The sequence below is a fragment of the Labeo rohita genome, chromosome 3, assembly GCF_022985175.1.
Source record: "Labeo rohita strain BAU-BD-2019 chromosome 3, IGBB_LRoh.1.0, whole genome shotgun sequence".
NCBI lineage: Eukaryota > Metazoa > Chordata > Actinopteri > Cypriniformes > Cyprinidae > Labeo > Labeo rohita.
In genome coordinates this window covers 5,200,864-5,221,614 of record NC_066871.1, presented here as the reverse complement: position 1 = coordinate 5,221,614, position 20,751 = coordinate 5,200,864, and the positions used below count along the sequence as shown (strand labels likewise).

The 20,751-nt window shown below is 37.0% G+C and overlaps 1 protein-coding gene across 1 annotated transcript in view; it reads left to right on the top strand.

Annotated features, from left to right (window-relative positions):
* Positions 1-3,900: 3,900 nt before the first annotated feature.
* Positions 3,901-20,751, top strand: part of adgrl1a (adhesion G protein-coupled receptor L1a) — a 205,031-nt gene continuing 188,180 nt past the window's right edge. The window contains exon 1 of the mRNA XM_051106077.1: positions 3,901-4,875. The gene's annotated coding sequence lies outside the window, so the exon portion shown is untranslated. The remainder of the gene's footprint in view (positions 4,876-20,751) is intronic.

The following is a 20,751-nucleotide window of genomic DNA, read 5'->3' as shown; positions in this document are numbered from 1 at the left end:
AACATGCACTAGGCGGATGTGTTTATTGTGCTTGTCTTTTGCAGACTTTGTGCGTTTTAGATGACGGCAAAGGAAATATATATGTAAAATAGGGGAAATGAATGTGTACAATTAAATGTACAATATACATTAAAATATTGGATATTGGTACTTTACAGATTTAAAAATTTACAGATAATTTACTCACCTCCTTGTCATCCAAGATGTTCATGTCTTTCTTTCTTTAGTCGTTAAGAAATTATGTTTTTTGAGGAAAACATTTCAGGATTTCTCTCAACATCTTGGACTTCTATGGTGCCCGTGAGTTTGAACTTTCAAAATGCAGTTTAAACGCAGCTTCAGTTCAATTCAATTCAATTTTATTTGTATAGCGCCTTTCACAATACATATCGTTGCAAAGCAACTTTACACCAGATTAAAGTTTTTACAATATATTTAGTAGTAGCTTACTAGTTGTGACTGTCAAGTTGATGTACATATGGCAGAGATGTACGGTAAAGATCAATTAATGATGTAATCAAACAGACAAAGAACACTATTAATTAGTAGCAAAATTCGGTAGTGCTGTATGTTGTTTCAGGGTTGGCATCATCTGAAGTCTTCTGTGGGGTTGGCATCATCTCTTCTTAAGTGTTCTGGATCCAGACTGGAGCTTGTGAATTCCTAGTTACCATGGGATGTCAATCCCATGGCAGAAACAGAGAACAAATAGGAACATAATTAGCGTTGCTGCTGTTCAAACCAAGCAAAGAAAGATTTGTTCAACCAGAGCTAAAAGATTAATAATGTGCATTTGATCAGATATAACTGCAGGAAAAGTTCATGAGATGCATTATTTGAATGCTTGGCTAAAAAGATGAGTCTTTAATCTAAATGTAAGCAGAGAGAGTGAGTCCGATCTCCGAACATTATCAGAAAAGCTATTCCAGAGTTTGGGAGCCAAATGAGAAAAAGCTCTACCTCCTTTAGTGGATTTTGCTATCCTAGGACCTACCAAAAGTCCAGAGTTTTGCAACCTTAGGGAGCGTGATGGATTGTAGCGTGGTAGAAAACTAGTTAGGTACGCAGTAGCTAAGGGCCTTATCAGAATTAGCTTTAGTAGCTTTATTCGCCAGGTGTGCGCAAACACACAAGGAATTTGTTGTGTTTTTTTTTTAAGGTGCTCCTGGTATATACATGCATACATTATAGGTAAGAAGTATTTTGTAGCTGATGTGGAACCTAACAGGTAGCAAGTGCAGAGACTTTAAAATTGGGGTGATATGATCAGCAGCTTCAAAGGGCTCTAAACAATCCCAGCCGAGAAAGAGGATCTTATCTAGCAAAACGATTGTTTGTTTTCAAAAAAAAAATCTCGAATGCTCATCTAGCTCTTCCTGAACTCTGTGTATTCTGGTTCAAGACAGTTAGGGTAGGTCAAAAAACTCCCATCTCATTTTCTCCACCAACTTCAAAATCCTCCTACATCGCTGCGTAAGTACAGACCCAGTGTTTACAAAGTGAACATGCAAAGATCATCAAAGAGCCTTTACAAAAAAAGGTAAAACAGCGATGTAGGACAATTTTGAAGTTGGAGAAGAAAATGAGATGGGAGTTTTTCAACCTACCCTAACTGTCATTAACTGGAATACACAGAGTTCACGCAGAGATAAGATGAGCATTTAAGGTTAAAACGTATGTAAATTGTATCGTTTTGCTAGATAAAGACCCCTTTTCCTCAGCTGGAATCATTTAGAACCCATTGAAGCTGCATTTAAACTCCATTTTGGAAGTTCAAATTTGGGGGCACCATTGAAGTCCACTATATGGAGAGAAATCCTGAAATGTTTTCCTCAAAAACATAATTTACGACTGAAGAACGAAAGACATGAACATCTTGGATGACAAGGGGGTGAGTAAATTATCGGTAAATTTTTGTTCTGGTAGTGAACTTCTTTAAATGCACATTCTTATTTGCTGTGTTTTGTATTTATATTTATATTACCTTTGTTCACATAGTACTATTTAAGATTAATGAAAATTTAATTACAACTTCTGTTACTAATATCTGCTATGCCTTGCATCCCTAAACTTAAATTGAGCAGAGATTTTCTATTACTCTTTTTCATGTTGAGGAAGTTATTTATGATTATGTGTATGTGTGGATGGATGGAAAGAGAGAGAGCTTAGATGACCACCAAACTCTGATCATACAGCATTTCAGATTTATAGTTCGTATATTTATCCAGTAAATGTGCCTATTTAGGTTGCACTTTTCACAGTTAAAATCTCAAGGCTATGATTCGACAAATCACAGCATTTGACATGTTTTAACCAATTACAGTAATGTACTTAACGTCTGTTGGATAGAAAACAATTTTGGGAGCCCAATCTTTAGGAACAGCAGGATGCAAGGTCACAAACATATAAACATGACTGGAAGATACAGCTGAGTGATCAGTTTTACAATGCAAATGGTCAAGTCAGCATTTCACACTGGAGTTGCTGCGTAATATAGATGCTATATTATTATCTAAAGAATATTACTGTAGGATGATACTTGCCTACTATATTCCCTACACTCTCTTCCTCTCTCCATTCCTAGTGCTAAATGCATACATTTCATGTACATAAAAGTGATAAAATTTTAATGACTTGACAGATGAAGAAAGAGAGAACTGCTTAAATTCAAGCTACTTATCAAGCTACTTATTTGTTATTATTTTTATCAGCAAACTAAAAAAAAATGTATGACTCGTATTAATTAAGAGCCATTATTCATTATTCATGGTGTCATTATTCATGATTCATTCTGGAAAGCCATTACTGTGTGTTTTCTGAAGACACGGCTGCTTTACAACTGATTCTGACTTTGTTTTTTGTTTTCTTTCATATTTGTCGGTGGGACAAAAATAGATAAAGGTACTGGTGATATGGTGACTAAAATGTAAGTCATATACACAATATTGCTGTAACTTACTGAACTGTTTTTTAAAAGCAATATTAATATCGGCACAGCTGTGATTACCTGTAGTGATACCATACTGATAATCTGTGATAACAACATCACTCTTGCTTGTGTGACATTAGTTGAATACATAGACTAAAAATATGAGTGTGTGCTTAGGAAATTGGAATGGCAAGTTTAATAGGAAGCAGAGAGGACATTAAATCCTCATAGATTATCTAAGAAAATCAAAAGTCTGAGCACATATTGCTGCTCTCTTGTCAAGGAAAATGGCCCGTTGCTTTGGCCAGAAGTATTGAAAAAAGTCATTTGGTAATGAAAGGAAAATGTAGGCTATCCTGTTGACTTTGAGCCAGTTTCCTCTGATTTGACAGTTAATGTGATCATGACTGCCCTTCAAATAGAGCACTAACCAAATCCCTTAAGGTCAACACTGAATCTTAACGAAACGGGCTGTCACAGAGGACACTGGCATAGGCCAACTGTAATTGGTATGTAGCCTATATAACTCATACGTGTGTGAGAATTAATTTTCAAAAATAGATTTAATCATAAGACTTTATTGACCACATTACTGTACATCTCTCAGAAATGATTAGACTAGTGACTCTTGATTAAAATTGATTTCAGAAAGACAATGCAGCACTTTACAGTTACATGTATAATTAATTACAGTACATCAATACTGTGTAGTAGACCTAATTATTGCGATGTGATTGATATATTAAAGTCCATGTTCTTAATAAATATTGACCTACACGCAATAGCAGTTTAACGAGTGATTTTTAAGCCTCGACTAAGTCACAAACATGTTGAGTGAGGAGAAAAATGCCTTTTGTTGTTAGATGTTACACTTGAGGGTTATAATTATCACCTGTAATAAACCACTCCCCCGACACAAGCACCGCCTCTCTAATATACGCACGATCTGACATAACCCCGCCCCCTTTTAATACACTCCTAAACAGTGAAAGCTCAACTGAGAGGCGTCCCACACCGAAAGCCATCTGAATAATCACACAATATCACCCCACCACAGCATGCTGGACGGCAGACTTCAAGACATTTGTCGGAACAGTCAGGAGACCTTCATGTTCACAGCAGCTACAGTATTAGCTTAAATATAGCAGCCTTTAAAAATAAGCTGCATGTGAGCAAGTCCTTAATTATTTACCAGATCTGAGGTTGAATCAGTCAATGAATCAGTCATTGAGACTGATCAATAATACATTGTCATTTTGCGCACGGTCACGCAGGGTGCAAATTAATAAACCTGGATATGGTTTATTAATTTAGATGGGGTTCAGATAAGAAGTCAGTCGGTGTGCTGTGAGAGAGAGATACATCGACGTTACGCTTCTTCAGACGGAGGGAGTCAGAGCGACTGCTGGTTTCGAGGCGGGAGGACACATGGGTCGACACCACAACCTTTCATTTTTGCTCTAATGTGTGTGTTAAATACGACAAGGAATCCGATACGAACACTTACGGGCTTTCCAGCGTCCTCTCCTGACATTTCTGCGCGTCTGTGCTCTTCTTGGATTTGGGGAGACGTTTCGCGTTATGCTCAGTGCTGAAAACGGGACTGCGGACGATATTTTTATTCGCGCATTCGCGTCTCATGTGGACTTATTATCAGTGAGTCGCGTGTCAAACATCGCCGAGACAATGCGAGTTGTTGTTTTGTTATGATTTGGACACGAGTGCGGTCATTTGAGTATTAACTTAACATGTCGGATTGTTTTTCGCCGTTTTGTGCGTGTTTATCACGAATTTTCTCCCTCCGTTAATTCTCTGGACTGCTCCATTCGGGCTATTCGTTTTTAATCTGCATGCATCCGCACGAAGAAGGAGAAACCGACAGATAAACGACAGAAGGACTGAAGAATGAATGAGATTCACTGAAGAACAGGAGGAAACGCAGTAAGGTATGAACCCGAGGTTTTTTATGTTGGTTGGGATGTGCTGCAGGAGGACTCAGCACGGACATCTCTGTCACCTCTGGCATGTAACGAGCTTTATTTATTGGTGTTTTATTGATATTTTATGCTTATGGACATGTACCGCGCGAGCGCTCGTGATGCGTCAGACACAAATAAACGCGCGTAATGATAGCGTGTCATTTATATCCCACAAATTGTTACATTTGACACTTTGATTTTACTATATACTAACCTTTAGAGTTTATTAATAGCCTGTACGTTTGCAAACAGAGCAGACACTTTGTAAAGTAGCTACAAATATGTACGTTTGTAAATGAGCTAACATTTTGAGATGACTGGAGTGTTTTGCTTTCAGTCAGACGTTTAGTTAAAATATTGAACACGTTTTGAAATTCTGCGACAAGTTTTATTAGAGCCAACCCTTATTTAAATGGACGTAATGAGATATCACGAAATGAGGAGCCATACAGAGATTCAGAAAGAGCATGGCTTCTGATACCTCTATCACGTATCATCTATATCACATTTCTGTCTTGAAAAATGCACGTTTTACCATTAATATCTCATTATGTGTTATAGAAACCTCAAATTAGAGCACTGTAGTATTACATGGTATAAAATCATCTAGTGCTCGACCTTTGCATGCCTTGAATGAACAGGCCTACGTGAGCAGTAGGCTTTAATGTCATTATTTTTACGCACGTTGAGGTAAATCACAAGGATGCTAAAATATTAAAGAGTCCAGTCCATGCAGAAGAGCACATTGCGTCCTGCTGATAGAAGAAAATGAACGGCTGGGTGACATTTAGGTAAATGGACACGACTGGACCAAAGTTGAATCTCCTCAAAGCAGCAGGTTCCATTTTAAACGTCACGCCTCAGTGCGAGCAGAAGCCTCTTGATGTTAGTTTTGGTCTAAAATGCCAGTGCTCCGCTTCAGGACTGGTTCTCTGCCAAACACTCTCTCCGAACAGAGCGAAGGATTTATGCGTCTCTGTCCGAGTGTCAGAACAATTATTCTAAGCTCCGAGCAGATGAATTATAGTCAGGCATTAGCACAATATTAATGATAGCTCCCATTTTTATATTGTGGCAGTAATCATTGGAGAAATTTATTTGAGTCGCTTCTCCTTTGCTTTTGCCAAAGTGGCCAGTGCTCAGCATTTCCTGTGTATGATGAAAAGGATTTGATAGATTGGCCGCATCTGTGTCATCTTTATTTTGGCAGAGCTTTCACGGCAATGGTCTGGATTTGACATATGGATCCACATAGTGATTCAGTCATAGCAACATTATTGTCAGATGCATGATTTGTTAGCCCATTCCACCGTGCCTTGAAACAACGGCTGTGATGGTCAAGCTTCCAACGATGATTTTATTTCCTCACAATCTAAGAGAAAAGAACAGCGAGGAAAGTACAGAGTAAACTGTATACTGTTGCTCATGCGCTATTGGAGCTGTTTATCTTATTGTATACTGAGTGCAATCACTATACAATTAAAAAAATATATATATATATATTATCTAATTAATGGCTAAATAATTTTTATTTAAAACTAATTAGTCTGTTATGTTAAGGTGTGCATCTAACAGAGACATCAACAGCAAGCTTCGGATGATTTTTATTCAGTGGCGAAGCTTGTTCTGGGTGCTTTCCACTTTAAACAGTTTGACATTTTCCCCCCATTGTCTTCGGCATATCTTTAAACAAACAAAAAATTGTGAGAACTGGGACTTGCACGTTGTCCTAGTTTGACCTTCTGCTTTGAAAGTTATGGAGAGAGCTTGTTCACGGCATTTAACGCTCCTTTGACTCCTACCGTCTCTCAGTTTTCTATCCTCCTCAAGTGCACTTAGCTGCATTAACCAAAGGTGTGTGCAGATGGTCCAGGCCAGCTGCTGAGAGGACATATAATTTTCATTTTCTCTTGTTCAGTGCACCAGCATCTCATGAGTGCATAAGGCCTTTGCTTTTTCTGTTACTGTTTTTTCCCCCTCCTTTTTAGAACAGATTCAGACCCTTGTCTCCTTCTGTTCTCCTCCTTTCTCTATGTCTGTTTCTCTGTATCTCTTGCTCTTCGGGCCCCCACAGGGTTAGGGTATTGTTATGCTGCCAATCATCCAGTAGTGTAAGAGTTTTGCTTCTTGTAGCTTCCTGTAAGGCCCATTCAGAGGGAGTGTCCTCTGAGGTCCATATGGACACTGCAGTTTTGAAAAAGTAGCTAAAGCAAGCATGAATAAATCATCATGAGATTTCAATGCGAGCTATTTTTACCATTGTATATTTATATTTTGAACTATTAATACTATAGTTATACTTCAAAGTTAAAGTAATAATTTATTTTACAATGTCTTTGCATGTTACATACTCTTGCTATGGTAAAAACAGTGAATTATGCAGAATTACACCCAATTAACTCTATAGTAAGTACATGTTGTTAATTAATATTATCCAGTATTTAAATGTATAATTACACTGTAACAAGGATGCCATAAAATGATGGATAGTGTAAACAGTTTTACTTCCATATATTTAATTGGTAACACTTTACAATAAGGTGCCATTTGTTAACATTAGTTATTGTATTAACTAACATGAACGAACAATGAACAATACTTTTATTACACTCTTTATTCATCTTTGTTAATGTTAGCTAATAAAAATACAGTCGTTCATTGTTCATGTTAGTTCAAAGTGCATTAACTAATATAACAACACAACTTGTGATTTTAATATTTACTTAAATTAGCATTAACTAAGATTAATAAATGCTGTAGAAGTATTGTTCATTCTTAGTTCATGTTAACTAATGTAGTTAACTAATGATCATTAATAAACCTTATTGTAAAGTTTTACCATTTAATGTATAATTCATATACTTTCCATATAATTGAAACATTTCATTCAAATACATGTACTTACTACAGTAAAACAATAAATTGTGCATAATTTAGGGCTGTCAAACAGCGTTTGCGTTTGAGTTTGCCTAATATATGCGTGTACTGTTTGTAATTGTAATAATGTATATATAAATACAAACACATTCATGTATATATTTAAGAAATATTTACAAGTATGTATTCAGTTTTTTTTAATAGAATTTGTTATATATAAATAAAATACTTTGTACATAACATATTTCTCTTAAATATATAAATTAATTTGTGTGTGTTTATATATACACAATAATTACACACAGTACACACACGCATATTAGGCAAACTCAGACTTTTATTTTGTATGCAATTAATCGCGATTAATCGTTCGACAGCCCTAATTACATTAAATTATTAAACTAATCTGTAACACTTTGCAGTAAGGTTCCATTAGTAAAGTTAATGTCAATATGATTGTTAATATGAACAATGAACGATAGACTACATTTATTACAGCATTTATTAATCTGAGTGCATTAACTAATGTTAACAAGCAAAACTTTTGATTTTAATAATGCATTAGTAAATGTTGAAATTAACATTAAGATCAATACGTGCTGTAAAATTAATAAATTAATGATAACTAAAGTAGTTAACTAATGAACCTTATTGTAAAGTGTTACCATTTGTGTAATTACACTGTAACAACATCATCTTAAATACAATGCAAACATATATTGGTAAGCTTTGTATAGCAGAAACTGCTTAGCGTTTCTTGTTTGAAGTGAATACAATTCATTAAGGTAGTCAAACTGTTTAATTGAGTGTCAAATCTGGCATCAAATTCAGCATGAATTGTTTTGGTGCAAAAGATTGTTTGCAAATATTTTATATGTCTGTTTAGCTGCAACATCCTCGGTCTGTCTTCTGTTAGTTCATTATGTGTTGACAGTCGTTGCATTATGAGACTGCTCATTACTGAATGAATTGGGTTTTTGCAACTCGCTGGGGGAGACAGAGCCGAAATATAGAAAGGAGTTTGTGTGGATGCTGTCGCAACTGTCCCAGTTGTTGTGAAAAGGCACAAAAGCAGCAGGAACTGGGCGTCCCTTTCGAGACTGCGCCTGAGTCGCGGCCTTTGTGTCGTGAAGTGCTGTTCTGAATGTGTGGATGAATGCAGCAGCCTGTAACTGCAGGCGCCAGGCATCAAGGCTTTTGTGCGAGTCTCAGAGAGCACGGCCGAAAAAAACCCAACTACATCTGGAACGAGAGAAGGAGGAGCACGCACCTCCGTACGCCAATGATGGGGAACCAACGGCATGATCGTGGAGCACAATGGAATGTCTTGATCAACAAGTGCATACGAATAGAAAAATCAATGAAAGCTCTTTTTCATAAATTGAGTGCATGTTAAATTAGCCGAATGGGTCCGTCTGGACAGATAGCGGATTGTTTGGCTGCTGTCTTTGGATCATGTCTATCGACTCGGCGAGGGGGCTGGGTTGCGTCGGTTTACAGCTGTGAAAGGCTAAAATAGAGCCCAATCAATGGCGCGCTGAGATACGGGGGCAATTTACTTGGGGTATTGCTGTCAAAAGTGGCTCTGCCAGCTAAAGCTTTTCAAAATGGCTTCACACCCACTTCTGTCGCCAACACAATACCACTGTGTGATTGCTTAATATCACAATCCATCCAGGCCAAGACATTCCCCAATTAAAAGCGCCTTTTTGCCGCTTCTGAGGAGCGGTCCAAAACAGCTCTGGTTATCCAACATATTTAACAAGACACGAGGCTGCTCCTGCTGTGGTATTTTTTTCCTGACTAGGATGCCGTTTGATGCCGATTTAGCAGCTAAAAGGAAAGCCAGAATCGTTTCACTGATCACCACATAAAAGGGTGTTGCCATCTGCCGCCGGCTGAACAACCGACTCTAGCTCATAATTTTGCGTTCCGTGTGGGAAGTTATGAAACGGCGCCGTGTGTAGCGCGCGTGCGGGCGCTACAGAACTGTGCTAATCCACAAATTTGTATGTGAAATTCCACGGTGATTTGGTTCGAGTGAGATTCCTTGAAAATGTTCAATTGAAAGCGAAATGGAAGAACTCGCTCGACGGGATGCGAAATGTCAGTCCTGCATCATTCCGTTCACATCCTGTCAGTCAGCTCCCCGCGTGAGCGCCAGCCTGGAGAGGGAAGTCAAGCTGAACGGAGTTGTGCAGGTGATGGAGAGAGCAGGAGAGAGTGTTGAATATAATAGCTTACAGACGTTAATAATAATAATAGCTCGCAGACGTTCAACAGAACTCCCAGATAGAATTAATAGCCGTATTCCTACTGAACATTTATACCGTGTGTGTTTCTAACCAGCGAGAAATGTGTGCAGAAGTCAGCTAAATGTTAGCTAACTTGGCAAAGTTGACTTTTTTTTTTTTCTTGGACTGTGAAGGTTTTCATAACAATTAAAACTCAATTAATTATTATTATTGTTGTTGTTTTGTTGTTGTTTAGTTGTTTTGTTGTTGTTGATTAAATTAAATTTAAAATTTAATAAGATTAAATAATGTGTTGATAAAATTAATTTAGGCACAATTAGCAAAAGCTGAATAATGAATAATATAAATAATGATATATGAGTAATAATAATTATAATAATCATACTTTTTGTTGCTCTTGTTTTCATTATTATTTTGAATAAAATAAAATAATTTAATGATAAAATGAATTTTGGCACACTTAGCAAAATTAAGCTACAAGTAATGAATACTATGAATAATGATATATGAGTTAATAATAATAATAATAATAATAATAATAGTAATTATTATTATTATTATTATTATAATAACAGCAACAACAACAATATTATTTAAATAAATAATACTTATGATTATTTACATTTAATTAATTCAATTAAAATAAATTAAACTTGAATTAAATGAAATAATGTGATGATAAAATGAATTTTGGCACACTTAGCAACATTAAGCTACAAGTAATGGATAATATGAATAATGATATTTGAGTTAACAACAACAACAATAACAATAATAATAATAATAATATTAGTAGTAGTATTAATATTAATAATAAAAATAGTCATGTTGTTTATTATTATTATTATTATTATTATTATTATTTTATAAATAATAATAATGATTGCAATTAATTAAATTTTAATTAAATAATTTAAATATAATAAGTAGTGTGCTAAAATTATTTTGGCACAGTTTCTAAGGTGATGATAATGGCGTAAAATGAATAGTAATACATGAGTAATAAACAATATGAATAATGATATGAGAGTCAACAACAACAATAATAATAATAATGTTGTTTTTATTATTATTTCATAAATACTAATAATTATTATGATTGTAATTGCAATTTAATTAAATTAAAACTGAATAAAATTCAATAATGGGATGATATATAATAAATAATAATGTGAGTAAATAATAATATTAATAATCTTTTATTGTCGTTATTATTAATAATAATAATCATCATCGCCGTCATCATCATCATCATAGTAGAAGTGATTGTTATTATTATTTTTGTAATTTAATTAAATACTAATTTTGGCTCACTTGGACAAATAAGGCCACACTGACAAGTTTGTATATAATAATATTTAATAAAATAATATTACTGATATTTAGATAATCACATGGTAATAATATACTACTACTACTAGTGATTCTTTTTCTTCCTATTATTATTATTGTGATTTAATACTAGAATAAAATTTGGCACTCTTAGCAAAACAAATCTACATCCCCAAGTTTGCAAATGAATAAATAGTAAATAAATTTGTTGGTTTCTAAGGTGAAGTTTCAGTCACACAGTTGCACATACTGCAAATGTCACTAAATCGAGTTTTGCAGACACGCAATGATAGACCTGGCCTGATCAATACAGATCAATAGGCATGATAAGTGCTGTGTTATGTCATGCCTGGTCATTTGTTAGCATGTTCTCCCAGCAGAATTCAGATATGTTGGGGGTCATGTGTATTGGTTTGGTTTGTGTGTGTGCGTGTGTATGTTTGTCAGGGAGTTTTCTGAGCTGAGGGAGGAGGCACCACAGCTAACCAGCCAGGGACTAAAGGCAGCTGTTTGTTTGCCTGTTTGCAGAGAGAGGGAAGGAGGGGGGCTGGAGGGAGCCCTTGGAAATAGAAGTGGAAGGGCAGTGTGGGAAAAAAAAAAAAAAAAAAAAAAAAAACAAGATGCACTGTCAAAACACAGCGGGAAAAAAAAAAAAGAGAACAGAGGAAGAATAATTCACACCCAAAAGAGAAAGAGCAAAATGTCTTTCACGGACACACACTCTTAAGATGGACTCATTAGGGACCAACATTGACTTCAGTACGATACCAGCGCGGTTCCTCTCTACTGACACGTCAATATCTAATTGGCCAACAAATAAACAGCCTCAGATGATGTTTAAACTTAGGGTTTTCATTGATGAATCATAACCTGTGAAATTATAAATGCATGCAGACATTTTATGTAATTATAAAATAACCTTTTAGTGTAAATAATGGGTTCATTGCTTTATAATTGACATTCCTTTAATTTTTTAACTTGACATAGTTATGACATTAATGTTGCAAGATGCTGAAAATACAGTGAGATATCCATCTGGTGCTTGTTTACAAACACGAACAATTAAAAAATAGCACATATGGAACGCAAGAACGTGTCCTGAGTGAACAGCCCCCTAGGGTCGTCACTCATATCTCACAGTCTGACGGCACGAAGAAGATTCAAAGTCTTCACTGAACATTCTTAATTCAAATAGCGCAGACAGAATCAGACTTCAATAGTCGTGAGCATACTAAAGTCAGAGAGATGCATCTAGGGAAAACAAGGAGTTTTGGATTACGAGCGAGGCTGCAGATATAAACAGAATAACTGAGTAACTCAAAATATTCCAGAATATAAACATAATATAGTAGAATTTAAGAAAATAACATTTGACTTACTTTGTTCAAATGGACACGTACAAATATGATTAATGACACTTCTTTTTAAGTGTGCCCCTTTTTTTTAATTGTAGATACTCACCCCCATGCCATCCATGATGTTCATGTCTTTCTTTCTTTAGTCAAAAAGAAATTATGGTTTTTGAAGAAAACATTACATGATTTCTTTCCATATAGTGAACTTCAATGGGGATGAATGGGTTAAAGGTCCAAATTGCAGTTTCAATGGACTCTACATGATCTCAGTCGAGTAATAAAGGTCTTGTCTAATAAAATGATCAGTCATTTTCTAAAAAACAAATAAAAATGTTTGCACACTGGGTCCGTACTTCCGCCTATTATGTATTGTGTGAAGTTGATCTAGTGCAAGATGAGCATTTGTGGCTTTTTTTTTTTTTTTTAGAGAATGATGAATTGTTTTGCAATTTGTCCATTGAAGTCCACTATATGGAGAAAAACCCTGGTTGTGTTCCTCACAAACCTTAATTTCTTTTTAAAAAATGCATTTGGATTTTCAGTCTCATGTATTTTTACATGTTAAATTCACTTTCACATTTCTTGTAACACAAAAGATTGGTATCATACCACTTTTGTACCCTTTTTTTAATTGTTGCTCTAAAATTACACCCTGGCACAAAAATGTACTGCACTAACCACAGTTTAAAGAAGTTCACTTTCAGAAAAAACATTTACAGATAATTTACTCACCCTCTTGTCATCCAAGATGTTCACACCTTTCTTTCTTCAGTTGTACAGAAATTGTTTTTTTTGAGGAAAACATTTCAGGATTTGCCTCCATGTAGTGGACTTCAGTGGTGCCCTGTGTGATCGAACTTCCAAAATGTAGTTTAAATGCAGCTTCAAAGGGCTCTAAATGATCACAGCCAAGGAAGAAGGGTCTTATCTAGCAAAACGATCAGTTATTTTCTCAAAAAAAAAAAAAAAAATCTGTGTATTCTGCTTCAAGACAGTTAGAGTAGGTCAAAAAACTCCCATCTCATTTTCTCCTCCAACTTTAAAATCATCCCACATCGCTGCAGAAGTACTGACCCTGTGTTTACAAGGTGAACATGCGAAGAAGATCAAACGCCCTTTACCAAAAAAGGTCAAACAGCAATGTAGGACTTTGATTTTGAAGTTGGAGAAGAAAATGAGAGTTTTTCAACCTACCCCTAAATGTCTTGAACTGGAATGGTTTACACAGAGCAAGACAAGACGAGCGTTTGAGCGTTAAAAGGTATATAAATTGTCAATTTTTATTTATTTATTTATTTTTATTTTTATTTTTTTAGAAAATAACCGATCGTTTCACTAGATAAGACCTTTCTTCCTCGGCTAGAATTATTTAAAGCCCTTTGAAGCTGCATTTAAACTGCATTTTGAAAGTTCAAACCTGCGGGCACCATTGAAGTCCATTATATGGAGAAAAATCCTAAAATGTTTTCTTCAAAAAACATAATTTCTTCATAACTGAAGAAAGAAAGACATGAACATCTTGGATGACAAGGGGGTGAGTAAATTATCTGTAAATTGTTATTCTGGACGTGAACTTCTCCTTTAATTGTGGTATTTGAAGACCATAATAGCCACAAGCAATCACAAATTTCATTGTTTAGTTATTTTTAACTGATTTCTATGAAGCAAACTGTCTAAAAAATAGTTGCCTGGAAACATTTATAAAATCTCTAAGTACAGCTGGAATTGTTGCATTACAAATGATGCAGATTTCTTCACTCCTTTAATAGATTATCCAGTGTGTGACATTTCCATCAGTTAGTTACAATAGTATTTCAGTGCTGGTAAGGGACTGCTAAGAGCACCTAAGCCGAACACAACACTGAACCGAATATGATTGAAAACTCTGTAACATCCCCACTAGCGCACATCACTTTACAGCAAAACAAATGTGCCTGCACTTCTGTCGCATCTGTCTAGTACTGTATATTCATCATAAATAGAGCAAAAAATGTTCAGTGCACAGCCAAACGACAGTGGAAATGCGCATGCAATGGTTGAAACAGCTGGGCAGCTAATGGCAGCAGATTATGTGGTTCACTGTGAGTTCTAACCTATGATGCTAGCATTACTTTTAACACAAGCAGATTTGGAACAAACAAGGCGGTGTATTAATATCTACATACTTTTCTTGTTTTGTTTCATCGGGACAGATTTAGAGAAATCTACCATTACATCACTTGCTCACCAGTGGCCCAAACAGCTGATAGAAAACATCACAATAATCTACACAACTCCAATCCATCAATTAAAAAGCTGCAAATCCATCAAGATGATTTCAACTTCAAACCATTGCTTCTAGCTAAAACGTAATCCATAATATTGCTTTCACCAGGAGAGAAATGCGCTTCTTACAAACATGCGTTTGTTTCATAAAAATGCAGCTTTTCACTTCACAAAACTATAGACTGGAGTTGTGTTGATTACTTATTGTGATGTTTTTATCAGCCGTTTGGACTTTCATTCTGACGGCACCCATTCACTGCAGAGGATCCATTGGTGAACAAGTGACGTAATGCTAAATTTCTCCAAATGTGTTCTGATGAAGAGACAAACTCATCTACGTCCTCAAAGGGCTGACGGTGAATAAACTTTCGGCAAATGTTCGTTTTTGATGAGCTATTTCTTTAATGTCATCTGTGTCATGTCACGGTTCTGTAAAGAAAACATCCATTAGCAATGCAACTGAGGTATGGATATCTGTTTGAACCATACCACCATTTTTATAGATTCCCAGTAATGCTCTTCCTCCTTTGGTGTTCATACAATACCACCAGGCATTCTGAATAGACCAAGGTAGCATGTCTTGACAGCAGCACATCCCATAATGAGTGCACTGTCCAATCAATGCGCAGTGCTGCCCCTCAGCAAAGTACATGCTGACCTATGCAAAATCTACACGACCATAACAATGCCCACCAGTCCATGCACAGGACAGATATCCATGCATTTTACATGCTGTCACAATCCAATGTCAACACTGTATCAGCGCTCTAACTCCTGGCTGATGAGCTATTAGACATTATAGACGCTGTTGACCTCATTATAACCAGTGCAAACCACTGTATTTTATGACCTGGCAGAGATGAGATTTGTGTGTGGCCCAATATGGGAGCCACAGGTAGTGTTTTATTGCGCATATGAATGTTGTCTCCTAGCTAAAGGATGTGTGTGTTATTTTAATACTTTTTCAGTTAGAATTTTCAAACTGTTTAAATAATACTGTTTTAAATTACAAAGAAATTATAAATGCTGAAAGAAACGAATTTAATCTATAAAAATAATCGAGCAAAGTGACAGTAAGGACATTTATAATGTTATAAAAGATTGCTACTTCAAATAAATGCTGTTCTTTGTAGCTTTTGAAAGGATCGTAAACAAAATGTGTGATGGTTTCCACAAAAATATTAAGCAGCACAATTGTCTTCAACATTGAAAATTATAAGAAATGTTTCTTGAGCACCAAATTGGATTAAAATGATTTTGCAATTATTTTATTTGAATGATTTCAGAATGATCATGTGACACTGAAGACTGGAGTAATGATGCTGAAAAGTCAACTTTGTCATTGCAGGAATAAATTTCATTTGTAAAAAAGAGATATTTGAAAATGTAATAATTATATATAGTATATTATTATGTTTCATAAGTATCATGTACACATTACAAATTGTATTCTAAATTGTTAGAAAATTCTTTTTTTAGCATAGAATTTATTACACATAAACATTTAGGCTGCAACGGCCTAACGTAAACTATGGAAATTATGACAGAATTATTTTTTTTGGGTGAACTATCCCTTTAAAGTTTTTAGATTTATTTATTTATTTGTTTTTATGAAATGATACTCTAAATAAGAAAAAAAATCTGCCAGCAGGTGGCGGTAAATGTGTTTTTGAGTCATTCATTTATTCATTCGATTCATTCAAATGGCTGATTAATTCAGGAATTAAGTAAATGGCTCTCTTTATGAGTGGGGTTTTGAATCACTGGTGCACACGATTCATTCAAAACGTGGATTCAATGAAAAACTAAACACTGCTGTGTTGCTAAGAGATGTGCAACAATTCTGTTATTGCTTCAAAGGTAATATGTTCTCTGCAAAATTGAGCAAAAACACGTAGTACTATATTTAAAATATAACAAAATGTCAAATTCTTATTTTCTGAACTGTTGTATAAAATCACATTTAAGATCGGGACAAAAACAGCACTCGTGTCTCATTGCTCTTGCTGCCCGTGTGATATCGTGTGATATGTGCTATATGTAAATCTGAGACAAAACACATACAGGGGCATTTTTTGCACCAATATCTTGAATTTTAGGCATAACTGCATTTGTGAGTTGTTGCCCTGCATAATATTTGTCAACAGTCAACTATATGAAATATAGTGCGTTAACTGCATTAAAATATTTTAATTGTGTTATTTTTTCATAACTAATTAAGTTAACACGTTAAACTGACAGCCATATTATACATTTATATATATATATATATATATATATATATATATATATATATAACACATGCACTTTTTCACTTGTTCTGTGGCTTTACGATGTCTTAATCATTCTTTTTGCCCAGTCATGGTCTCGGCTGGCACCCAGGTGCAAATAAAACACTTGGCATTTAAGTACCTCTGAATTTTTTGTTAAAATGAGTCATCCTTCTTTTCCCATGGATTCTTGTTTTCACACCGGCTTGATTTCTTCCAAAGATTGCTTATATTGATCGTCTGAATTAATGTAGTTTCAGCTTAAACAGAGGGTCATGCGGCTATGCAGAGCCCGACATGGTGATGAACTCTAATGCTTTGAAGGTACAATATCGATCGGGGTATCCACACTCTTTATTCTATTATTTGTCTGAGAAAGGATTGATTCTTCGAGCGTGATGTTGCGTTCTCGTGTGTAGGTGGGTGTGTGCATGTAAATGAGTGTGTAGGTGTGTGTTTGTGCCAGTCTTGATTGGTGATTGCATCTGTTAAACACTGCAATCTTTTCTATTTTAGAGGCAACCAATTTAGAACGAGGCACCTTCACACTTGTATAATCACCCTCCACTAAATTGCAAACACACACACACATACACTCGGGCACAAGTCAAAAGGCACGATTTCTCACACGCAGCTGCTCGTGCACAGAAATTTTGCCGTAAAATGGGCTGACACATGAGTCACTGATCTCACGTCCCGTATAGGGAGCTCTGTCAGACTGCCGTGTCTCTGAGTGGGACAGGAAACCCAGTTGTGGAACTAATTAGCTTTGCTTAACTGAGGATGGATATGGATTGCTCCTGACAGCTGTCTGCTCTCATTCATTTGTGGAAGAGACACATTTGTTTGGAGATGCTTGTTTTCTCTTTCTCCACTTAGAACACCGCGAGATTCGTTTTACGGAGTCGAGCCTCTGCGCACGGTATTCAGGAGTAAAGCTGCTCTCGGGCCAACCGTTAAGGTCAGCAGTGTGGGGACCTGTCCGCTCTTTCCAGTTCATTCTCACACTCCTAACTCAATCCTCTCACAGTCACCTTTCCTTTCGGCCATGTGCACACCTGCACCTGAAGGTGTCGGTGCCCGTCTTTGCACCTGTGCTGCATTGTGCATCAATGCAGCGGTGCATAGACCCACCCAGCATGTGTTCTTAGATTCCTCTTCCTCTGCACTTAAACGTCCTTGTGTATAAATAGCAATCAACCTGACCCTCGTGCACCCAGATATTGAGCCTTTTTCAGGGCAGTAAGCTTTTGTGCTGAATCCCTTGCTAGCGGGGAAGGGGGTGGAGGAGGGGAAGCGGAGGCAGATTCCAGCTGCACCAGGGCTTGATGGGATTTATGACCCATCCTGAGCTTTTCCCTCCGCTGGCGCCTTTCCCATTGGCTAGAATTAACAAGCAAGGGAAAGGAAAAACAAACAAACAAACAAATTACAGGGGAACAAACCGAGGAGGTAATAAGCATGTCGGGACATGCAAAGCTCGCTCTACGTGCTCGGGCAGATGGGGGAGGGTGGAAGAAGGCCGGCTGGCGTAGCAGAGCCCATCTCCACCCCTTCTGCATCCTCTATTCTCCTCTGGTTCATTTCTGTCCCGCACTTTTCTCGCTCTATCCCTTCATCCGGTGGTTCACGTGGGCAGCGGGAGACAGATGGGCGGATGATGGATCTGACGTGATAGACAGCAGGCTGATGGATGGGCGCCGGGCTGATACGGGATTAATGCGTAGCGGAGGCCGTGGCCGCCCAACGGAGGGCTTGCTGATAGATAGATAAAACAGACGAGCAGATAAACAAGAGAGCACTAATCCACGCCCCCTTGATGGACAGAAAATCAAAGGCAAGGAAAGGAGTGGCAATGGAAAGGTGGATCTTTGTAGTCGAACGCAGCTCCGGACAGATAACAGACAGCGGAAAGAGGCGAGAAGTGGATATGAGAGGCAGAGGAAAAGTGGGAGACTCGGAGGTGGAGGTGTTGGATGTGTTTGATGGACCTTGAGTTTATATCTTCGGGTGGAGGCAAATGCGCAGACGTCTAGGTGGCCAGTGCTATTGACTTTTTAATCCTCAATTGGGCACTTACCGCTGTTGAATGCGGACTACATTTAGGGGGAACTGGAGATGTTGGATGTGTTTGATGGATCTTGATTTCATGTTTTTGGGTGTAGGCAAATGCACGGACCACAGGGTGGCGAATGCTGTTGGCTTCTAACCCTCAGTTAGGCACCTTTTAAATGTGGACTGCATTTAGGGGTGACCATAGGGTCAAGATTTGACAAGTTAGCATGATCCGGTTAGCCCCTGTTAGTAGGTGTTAGCTTCACAGCTCAGCTTCACAGCTCAGCATAGCCACAAGTAAATGGTTTGGGACAGACTTCAAGTCATGTTGGTTCAGTGCCAAGTAACACAGGTTTTTAGGCTTTTTTTTTTTAAAATTTGATTCCCCTTCTTTCTAAAATAAATCAGGTATATATTTTAAGATTCATTTATATTTTTTGAAAGGAATAGTAAGCGTGATGTTATAAAGACAAAGCATTGCCCATTGTAACTAGAGAAAAGAAGGGAATATAATATTATTGTTCCTAAATATTTCTTAATTTAGATTTTATTTTATTTATACATTTTTTTTAAAATCCTTTTTATAGCGAAATCTGGCATCCCCTAAGTTGCGGTTGTGTTTTCCATTGTTTGGTGAGTTTTCTTGGATGAAATTCAGACATTTCAATAGGAATCCACAGGACTAAGAATATCACATGAGAGCAAACAATTTTCCCCATAGATTTTACATCAGCTTCCATTTCTTTGCCTGAATTAGCATGTTGACCAACAGAAAGATGCTTGGTTTGAAAGTGACTTCAGATTGAGCTAATGACATTAGACAGTGGACACTTATTTGCCAACTTAACTTTTCCAAAATTTTTCTAATGTCACCTCAACTTCATAGCTCCTCTGGAGGTCCCAGACCCTAGTTTGAAAATCCCTGAGCTGAGCGGCTGCCTTTGAGATGAATGAGAGTGTTAACGGATATCTTTCTCCAGGAGGGGATGGATTTTTAGAGGAGGTCAGCAGTTGGAGCGCAGGTGAGGCCGCAGGGAATGATGAGCCAGTCGGTATTGGACATGCATGTCGGATGTAGGAAGCATAGCGGCAGTGGACAGGAAAGAGCTGTGCGAGGGTTAAAGGCAGGAGGAAGCTGTCTTCAGAATGATATTGAGCGATAAGCTTTCTCTCACTTCCAAGTTGCAGGGGACCCCAGAGGTGCTGCATTCGATCTCTGTTTGCTTAGAACCCACTACTGTGTCACCCAACGAGCACACACACCAAACCAGCCAACAAGCTTTTAGCCTTTATTTATCTGGCCTCTGATTTTGGCTGAATGAATGACAACCTGATTAACACTTAAAGGTCCTCGTAAATCTTTCATTGGACCGGAGAGAGCCGCACACATGCGGAGCGTCGGTGTGGAGTTACGGAGCAGTAGCGAGGCAGTAA